Source organism: Bidens hawaiensis, unplaced genomic scaffold (assembly GCF_021521415.1).
Source record: "Bidens hawaiensis isolate Kalapana, Puna unplaced genomic scaffold, B.hawaiensis_p1.1 tig00062397_1, whole genome shotgun sequence".
In the NCBI taxonomy this organism is placed as follows: Eukaryota; Viridiplantae; Streptophyta; class Magnoliopsida; order Asterales; family Asteraceae; genus Bidens; species Bidens hawaiensis.
Genome location: NW_027501200.1, coordinates 12,245 through 22,681, shown reverse-complemented (window position 1 = coordinate 22,681; position 10,437 = coordinate 12,245). Strand labels below are relative to the sequence as shown.

The 10,437-nt window shown below is 33.9% G+C and overlaps 1 pseudogene; it reads right to left on the bottom strand.

The window, feature by feature from the left end:
• Window positions 1-1,752: 1,752 nt before the first annotated feature.
• LOC143603673 (UDP-glycosyltransferase 75C1 pseudogene) lies at window positions 1,753-3,267 on the bottom strand (annotated as a pseudogene).
• Between the last annotated feature and the right edge of the window lie 7,170 nt (window positions 3,268-10,437).

Below are 10,437 nucleotides of genomic sequence, written 5' to 3'. Positions count from 1 at the left end.
TGTCGTAAATTTTGTGGTTCCTTTGCCTTTAACTTGGATCATCTTACCATAGCCTATTTGTACCTTAAATTTCTTTGTCTACTCTAACTCCTAAAAAGGTGAACTTTGTCCTATCATATGAAATCATTATCAGTAATTGTATGTCGGTTTTATGACCATTGTCACCTATCTCCACTAAAAGACTACATTTTTCTTTTTGCTCATCATCTTCACCTTTTCCTCAATTGTAGACGTGACATGTCTTGGACCATCCATGGCATCAATCGGCCTAGCTCTTCTCTAACCATACTAGAGACTTTTTCTTCTCTACCTAGAAACGCTCGCTCTTTTTCTTCTCTACCTTTTAATTCAACTTACAAAAATATTAATTTCTCCGGTAGTTATTACACCCCCCCCTCCCCTTTATTTAATCTATATCAATGCGAGTGGAGCATAGTCTCCAACTAGTTGTTTTTGTTCTTGCTCACAAACTAATAATGATGTTAAAATGGTACCACTCCAATGGAAGAGGTAGGTTGTAACTTCAGTTTCAAATCCAGACGGTGTATGTGGGCAGATTCTCTAATATCAATATTTCAATTCAATCATGCTCCAGGTGACTGCAAAAATCCCATCAGTTAATCAAATGGCATCGTAGCGAGGTCTTTGGATTTTTCAATATCTGTTACCACTTGAATCCCTCTTGGAGGTAAATTTAACACCTTCTCAATAAATAGTCTTATCTGGAACTTCTTTATGATGTGCACACTTTTTATTCAAAATCTCCATGTCTTTGGACATCAACTATCAGATTAAACTTTGGGAGAGTCTCAAGATCTCTTCTTAAACATTATAGTACATTATAGTTTCATGTACTATCATTACCTTGGATGTCCTTGATATTATGTATGGAGTAACATGCATTCATGGCATGCTCTTGATGCTCTTGCGGTATGTAAAAAAAACCAATTTCATAATTACATGTTGGATAATTGGCATGGATTTTGCATATTTTTCTTTTTTTTATTTAGTCGTTACGCATTCTCATTATTTGCTGTTGAACCAATTTCCACAAACTCCCAATGATCTTTGGACGATAACAAAGTCTTTACCCTGATGCCCCAAAAGTCGTACCTATTTGTGTTTAGAATCGATACCAAACAATCATGGTCTCCGAGATAGAACACAAAGAATCAAAGTATTCGGTATATTGAACTGTATTACGTGAGTGTAACCCTTGTACAATATATCGACTTCAATTTTATACCAATACATAACATACATGGCGTTTTCATTTAAACGACGCATACACTATATTGACAAACTTGACCCTTGTAATCTTGTTTACATGACACTACTAAATAAAAAATAGAAACACATATTTACACAAATGACTCATAAGTGTGAGAGGTGTGAGTTTTCAAACGTCTTTCACCCTGAAACACTACTTAAGTAAATCAAAATGACTTTGACCTTGTTGTTTGAGTATATAGTTGATAAGAGTGCTAGAAAGGTACAATTTATTGAGGACAACTAAGCCTTTAAATTGGCAAACTAAATGACAGAAAGAAAAACTCTAAAATAAAACATTATTTTTAGTAACAGCCTACAAATAACAGCCAGCCAAAGACTAGCTACACCCAGCTAATGACCGGCTAGACTTTATTGACTTACTCATGAATGACTAACACTTACTCATCAAACTATAATGATTAATATTCAACATATTTTAGTATTAGAATCATGACCACCTTTCATATTCAGAATCTTTCATCTTTTCACTCGAGAGATCATGACCACGTTATTCTTGAGGTGAACTTTTATTAACTTCTTCAACAAAGTCCTTGAGATTCATATAAGAAGATCCACCTTCTTTCATAGCCTCTCTTACTAAATCCTTCCACTTCTTCGCATTCTTTCTCATTGATACACCTCTTTCATGTCCTCCCATCACCATTTCTACGCACCTTCGTATCTCCTCTCACCTTCGACAACTCCTTCCTCATTTGCGGTCACCCTCACCCCGGTTCCCCAAACATCTTCTAGGAGCTTAGCGTTTGTCGACTGATCCGTCCAATGAGGAAAGGCCACCACTGGAACCCCACAAGCTATACTTTCAAGTGTCGAATTCCAACCACAATGTGTCACAAAACAACCTAGAGAAGGGTGTGATAGCACCTCTAGTTGACTACACCATGGAACTATCAAACCTAATTGTTCTAGTTCCTCCATAAAACTTAATTCCTCATCTTCTTCCTCTTCGGTCTTCTCGCCTTTCTTATCTCCATCTTTATCTCTAATCACCCATAGAAAGGGTCTACCTCAAGCTAACAAACCATGTGCCATTGCCTCCTTTTGTTTCTTTGACAACATTATGATGCTACCAAAGGATATATAAACAATGGACCCTTCAGGCTTTGTGTTCATCCATTCCACATAATCTTTTGTTTTCTCAAACAAGTCTCCCCCAAAAGACTTATCAGATGGATCCTTGCCACCCAAGAAAGCCGAAGGAATCAACGGTCCAACCGCAACCATCTTCAGCTTTCCATCAATCTCTTTCAACGCCTCATCTTCTAATGCATCAAAGCTATTCACGAGTATTTTCGCCTTCTCTTCCGAACCCAGCACATCAAGCTGTGCTTTGAATAAAGTCAATGCAAAACTGTAGGTATTTGAAGGGCTACAAAACGTGGGGAGATCACGAATTTTGAGCAGTGGCAACCCTGGTAACTGGATGGACCATGAGGGTTCGTTACAGTCGTCACCAATCAGTTCGTTGTACCCATTGAAATAATAGTAGTAGACACGTAACACAGATGCCGGTTGGATCCAAAGCACTGCTGATGGCACATTAAGGTCACGTGCCACCATCGCAGCCCACTGAAGAATGAGTGTGTAAACCAAACAAGTCACTGGAGTTCCACTTTCAGCATTAGAAAGAATGGTTTCTTTCAAGCTCTCTGTTCCTTGGTTCTTCAACTGAGTGAGGTGTGCTATCGGATCATCGACCATTGGCGTGTAACCATCATCAAAGCCGTCTGAGAAAACAGCAAAGTTAAAACACTCCGTGAGTCGGCCAGATTTGCTGATTTTGTTGTAGATTGAGACGGTGGTGGCAAAGGTGACTTTGACACCTAATCGGACGAGTCGTTTAGCGAACTCGAAAGCTGGGTTAATATGTCCTTGGGATGGATAGGCCACGAGAAGGAAGTGAGGTTGAGGTTGAGTTTGAGCAATGTTCATGGTCATTTTCGTAAAGGATTTGAGTCACCTATGGGTGCTTTTGAGTTTCAAAGGGGTAAAGATGCCAAGAACAAAACTAGAGTTTAATGTTAATTTGCTTTTTCTTGTATTTATGCAGAAAAGAAAGCTATGATGTTATATAGGTTGTTGTCTTTAATTTGTGATTTTATAGGAGATTTTCTAATATATGTCAAGCATTTATTATATTAAATATTTTTATTAATAAACATTTATTATATTCAAGATTATGTTGACATTAATTATATTAATCTTTTATTAATGGCCATGTTTATCATTTCATTAGTTACTATTAATTAGTTTTTTTATTCTCTAAAATTCCTCTTTATCACTTCTTATTTCCCATAATTTTTCTACTAATCCATATGTAAAAATAATTAAGTTATTATTTTCTATATATAAATGGTGTGTTGCACATTTCATATTTACACCCAAACTATCATTTTAAATTAAAATTTTTTTTTTCTACATATAGATTAATAGAAAAATTACGGGAAATTGAAAGTGATGAAGGAGTAATTTTGAGGAAATTTTAAAAAAATAACTAGTAGTTGTAAATGAGGAAAATAGAAAGGAAAATATGGTAATTATTTAAATATTAAATTAGTTAATGTGAAATGATAGTTTTAAAAAAAATATTCAGTATGATAAATGTTTATTACATGTGTCTTTAAGGAATATATTACTAACTAGCTTTTGAACCGCGTATTACTCATGATTTGTTAAATAATAAAAAAATAAAGTTTTTTATTTCAAATGTGATTGTCGAAATACTTATGAATTAATTTAATGTAGACTTAATGGAAAAAATAAACGAAGTTAAAAAATGTACTAAAATAGCATGGTTTTGAAAATGTCAGTTGTTGATTTGGAAGAAATTAGAAAATGTTACTAAAATTATATAGTTGATCAAACCTCAAGTATGAAAGTGACACTTAACTCAATAAGAATAAAATCCTCACTATATTATAACTCAAATGACAAAATAATTTTAAACCATGACCCATGAATATAGCTAGAATGAATGAGATAAAAGATTAAAAGATAGGAGAAATGTAGGGTTGTCATTGCTTGCGGTGCACGCATATAATGTATATATGTGTGAACCTTCGGGTAGACAAAAGTGAAATTACACTAATTTTGACGTTATTTTACTAATCTCATGAAAATAACGTTAAAAGTGGCGAAAGGTTAATCATGCATCTGTGGTGGCGTTGATAGCCGAAAGACACGAGTAAATGCACCAATCGGCGGTGTCCCGATGGTTGAGTGTTATGTGCCTTATGTCCAAGGCTTGATGCAAAACTACTATTGAGACGAGGGTCTCACCGGAAGCAGTCTCTCTTTCCTAAAGGGTGGAGGTAAAGTTGTCTACATCTTACCCTCTTCAGACCCTACCATAGCTTTGCTATTGATGAGATATACCGAGTACGATGATAATGATGATGAAGAAATGTAAGATTAACAACTAAGCTCTAACATTTTCTTTTATTTGTATAGTGAGATGAGATGAGATGAGATAACTACCTGTTTCCTGAAAACTTTATATAGATTGTTGTTTCACGACATTTCTTCAATGGTTCATTTTTAAAGTGAATTTTTAGTTTATCTTTACAACTATCAAATAAATATTCATTTAATAGGGTCAAGTTATTCTACAAATGGGTTAAAAATGAGAAGGATGAGAAGGATTATCACCCATTGGATCAAAACTCAAACAAAATCAATGGTTCAAAAAGTGGCGGTGGCAATTTTTTTAATATTAGAGACAATCAAGGGTTTTCTCCTACGTCTTAAATAAGAATACAAACGGTCTTCTCCCATCGTCTTCATCACTTCTCTTCACTATTTTTCTTCATCTTTTCCTCTAAACACAAACCCTAGCATCTCCATTCTGATAATTGAATATCAAATAACCTCATCTCGAATCAACGGCGACATCTTCATCAGCGACAATCGTATCTCCGACTGAACCACTGTCATCGGCGGAGAGCCTACAGATTTTGTTACTTGAAGAACAACCTACTAATACTAAAAAGAGAAATTCAAAAAGCAAATACGTTCTGAAGAAGCAAAAAGAAACTTCAAATGAAGGTACATTTTAGGTTTTATTTTTCATTGTGTCTAATGTGTCTTATTGTGACATACAACATCATTTGTGAGAGTTTGTTGAGATTATTGTGTCGTTTGTGTGGTTAGGCTGTTGTGTTATTGTGTTATATTAGATTATTTGTGTGAGAGTTTGTTGAGATTATTGTGTCGTTTGTGTGGTTAGGCTGTTATGTTATTGTGTCATATTAGATTATTTGTGTGAGAGTTTGTTGAGATTATTGTGTCGTTTGTGTGGTTAGGCTGTTGTGTTATTGTGTTATATTAGATTATTTGTGTGAGAGTTTGTTGAGATTATTGTGTCGTTTGTGTGGTTAGGCTGTTGTGTTATTGTGTCATATTAGATTATTTGTGTGAGAGTTTGTTGAGATTATTGTGTCGTTTGTATGGTTAGGCTGTTGTGTTATTGTGTTATATTAGAGTATTTGTGTGAGAGTTTGTTGAGATTATTGTGTTGTTTGTGTGGTTAGGCTGTTGTGTTATTGTGTTATATTAGATTATTTGTGTGAGATTTTGTTGAGATTATTGTGTCGTTAATGTGGTTAGACTGTTGTGTTATTGTGTTATATTAGATTATTTGTGTAAGAGTTTGTAGAGATTATTGTGTCGTTTGTGTGGTTAGGCTGTTGTGTTATTGTGCCAATTACCTGTTTTTCTTTTCTTGTAGGTGACGATTTGATGATTCCTATTCAAGTTTTCCGTAACAAAAAAATATCAAAGTCATACAAAGAGAAAGAAGCAACATGTGATAACAAGAACAAAGGAGAAGTTTCAAGTAAGAAAGAACCGAAAAACAAAAAGAGGAAGTTAGTAGTGACTGCTATTCCAAAACAGAAACAAGAACCAAAATACTTCCCATTTACACATCAGAAGTTAAACATGAGGTGTTCGCCATCAAACCTTACTGATTTCATTGATAATTTGAACGATAATCAGAGAAAAGCAGTAATTGACATGGGGTTTGGTGAAACTTTGTCAATTAATACACACATAGTCCCTACTACTTTTGCTTATTGGCTCCTTGAAAACTATGATCCAGTAACAAACTTGGTGTTTGATGGAGTACTTCGTTTCAATATAACGAATACGTTGATCATTGAAGTTTTTGGAATACCAAATGGTGGCGTGAAGGTACAAACAAGGAGAAAACCAAACAAAAAGGATCCTGTTGTAAAAGAATGGAGGAGTCAATTTGGTGATGGCATACCGAGCAAGATATATGTAAGCTATTTTTTTGATGAAATGAAGAACAGAAAAGACTCTGGAAGGATGTTCAAGCTTAACTTTTTGGTTATGTTTTTCACTGTAACGGGGGAAATAATGATGAGCAATACTGTCAATCAAAGGTTTTTTGACATCGGTACGAAAAACACTAACATAAGAAGCTTGAATTGGTGTGACTACATTATAGAATGTCTCAAAGATACACGAAAATGATGGACTGGTGATGTTGACGCATTTACAATGGCCCGATGTTGTTACTCGCGGTAAAATAATCAATATATATTACACATGGAGGTTATATAGTATTATGATTATTGTTTTTTTTATTGTTAACATATTACATATATTTACCAGCGACAGAAACTTTCCGCCAAGAAGAAATGGGTTAAAGATTCTAAAATACTTGAAAAGACTGACTTAACTACATTAGTTGAGTTTGAGGAAAACTATCTTATAAACAAAGGTAAAGACAAAATGAAGAAAAAGGTTAAAGAATCGAAAAAGTCATTAAAAGTTGTTATAAAAAAACACAATCAAAGTGATATCCAAGCTAATATTCGAGGTATTTAACATAACATGTTATGTCTTATTATATTTTGTTTCATTCACTATGGTGTAACATGATCATTGTGGAAATGCGATTTGTATTAGAAACAGAGTCTCATGAAGATGACACAATGGAAACATATGGAGATGAGTCAGATGAAGATGACACAATGGAAACAGAGCCTGGAAAATATAACACAATGGAAACAGAGCCTAAAAAATATAACATAATGGAAACAGAGCCTGAAAAATATAACACAATGGAAACAGAGTCTGGTAAAGATGAATCCTTGGAGACAGAGGAGGTATGATAATGAATCATATCTACATTTTCTTAACGTTTCCATTTGTTTAAATTTGTAATTAATAAAAAATTTATCTTTGTTTTTACAGATTTTGGCTAATATGTTAATGAAAGAGCTGAAATAGTTTGATGAACATGGGAAGAAAATTGAGTTTTTGTTACAAAAGGGAATTAATCGTTTTCCACAAGGTTCGTTGATCAGACAGCAAATAGACGAATGGGAACTTTTGGTAAAGAAGTTTCACAAAAGTGACCAAGATGAAGTTATGCAAGCTAACGTGGGTATGAAAATGGAAATGTTATAGACAGTACACCATTTAAAGTTAGTGGATCACAAATGTTGGAGATTGAACAGATGGAAAAACAAGCCATTTCATTAATTAAAAAGAGAGACCTCGTCAACTCTTTTGAGCCCCCAACTTTTGACTTGCATTTGTCTCAACTAACATCACCAACTCCAGAATCAGAGGTGGGAGCAACAAAAAACACAATGAATAATGAAGCTGGAAAAGAAAAGGGTGCACAACCCATGGTTGAAGAAGGGTGGGAGAAAAATAAGAGCCATGTGGATGAGGTCAAAAAATCATCTAAAGGTACATATGTATTGTGTCATAAAAAGTGTATTGTGTCATAATATACTGATTGTGTCGTATATTAACTGGATTTCAGAAAGCATGAGTTTTGAAGCTGGAAAGAATAAAACTGAAGACATGGCTGCTGAGAAAACAAAGTCGATATCAAAAATGTATATCAGGTCAAAAGAAAAGGTTGTAGCACATATTGTTGAAGAAGAGGAAATGCAGAAAAAGAAAAATGTGGATGAGGTTAAACAATCGGGTCAAGGTACGTACGCATATATTGTGTCATAATCTATTGTGTTATATTTTGATTGTGTCGTATTTTAACTTGTAAAAGGCATGATGAGTATTGAATCTGGAAATAAAAAGAAGGAAGACTTGGTTGAGAAAGAAGAAACGCAGAAAAAGAAAAATGTGGATGAGGTTAAACAATCGGGTCAAGGTACCTACACATATATTGTGTCATAATCTATTGTGTTATATTTTGATTGTGTCATATTTTAACCTGTAAAAGGCATAATGAGTATTAAATGTGGAAAGAAAAAGAAGGAAGACTTGGTTGAGAAAGAAGAAACACAAAAAAAGAAAAATGTGGATGAGGTTAAACAATCGGGTCAAGGTACGTACGCATATATTGTGTCATAATCTATTGTGTTATATTTCGATTGTGTCATATTTTAACCTATAAAAGGCATAATGAGTATTGAATCTAAAAGAAAAAGAAGGAAGACTTGGTTGAGAAAGAAGAAACACAAAAAAAGAAAAATGTGGATGAGGTAAAACAATCGGGTCAAGGTACGTACGCATATATTATATCATAATCTATTGTGTTATATTTTGATTGTGTCATATTTTAACTTGTTAAAGGCAAGATGAGTATTGAAGCTGGAAAGAAAAAGGAGGAAGACTTGGTTGACAAAGAACAAACACAGAAAAAGAAAAATGTGGATGAGGTTAAGCAATTGGGTCAAGGTACGTACGTATATATTGTGTCATAAAGTATGTTGTGTCATAATCTATTGTGTTATATTTTGATTGTGTCATATTTTAACTAGATGGTGTTGAACAAGTTGTTGACGTTGATAAAGCAATAAAGAATTTACCAATCCTTCAAACATAAGCAAATGACCACATCACACCAGTTAAAAATGTTATTATTGCCGAACAAATTTCAAGTGTAAAACCGCAACAGAATGAGGAACAGGGCCAAAAAAGACCTACAAGAATTAGGAATTTAGCTGAAGCCCTGTGTTCTCCTTTCGCTCAAAGACAAGTTGTAATGACAGACAAAAGGACACAATCTGAGAATAATATTTCATCCTACTTATTTACAGGGACCGAAGACATTTGGTACAACACCTTTTAAATTTTATTACAAAAGTTAACACAATGATCTTTGTATAGTTATTTTATTAATTGTTATCCGTTTTTTTTCAGGGATTTTATATTCTTGATTAAAGATGTTATATCATTGCCAAGAGTTGAAATGGAAAGCTTGATGTCAGGAGTTGAATTACATGCCGATGTTATAAATGCGTGGTCACATATTTTAAATGATGAAAAGAAGACAAGGGGAAAGAAATCTGTACATCGTCTGTTTTTTAATATCCCAATGATTGTAAGTACATTGTGTCATTGTGTCATATTATATGTTTTGTGTAATATTTACATATTTTTCCTTATCTAATACTATTGTATATAGTTTAACTTTGATGCAGATGAGGGGAACAGATTTGATCAGTTCAGGAGTAAAATGACTAAACTTTTAAAGAAAGAAAAAAATGGAAACTATTGAAGACATTGATATGGTATTTGTACCAATTATTCAGGCACGCCAATTTATGTCATCTGCTTCAACCTAAAAGACATAAGGATTGTTCTCATTGACAACATTGCATCAACTTTAAGCTGTGAAGAGAAATACAATGGTTACGAAAAAAAAAACAGTAAGTATACAAATTGATTATATTTCACGCCTATTTTTTTTTTGTTTTCAGAAAGCACAAACTAATTTTTTATTTTTTTTCAGAAACAAGCTTTTGAAGCTTACCTTGATCATATATCACATCCGAAGGCAATCCTTATGAAAGCTGCAAAAATTGAAGAATTGAAAATGGCATGGAAAACCTCAACCAATTACATTGACTGTGGGATTTTTTTGATGAGGCATATGGAGACTTATAAGGGTGAGGATGCAAAGAATTGGGCATGTGGATTCTTGAAGGAGGAAACCAAAAGGCAATAGGCGCAAATCATTGATTTACGCAGGAAGTATGCCGCTAAGATTGCTTTGCATGACATAAATGAGAACAAAAAGTTGGTTATAGAAAGGGTTAAACTTTATATGGCAAAATCAGCAGCAGACAGAAAAAAACTTCAAAGTAATGCAGAAAAGAGAATACTCAAAAGGTTGGCTAGAGAAGTAGATTGAAG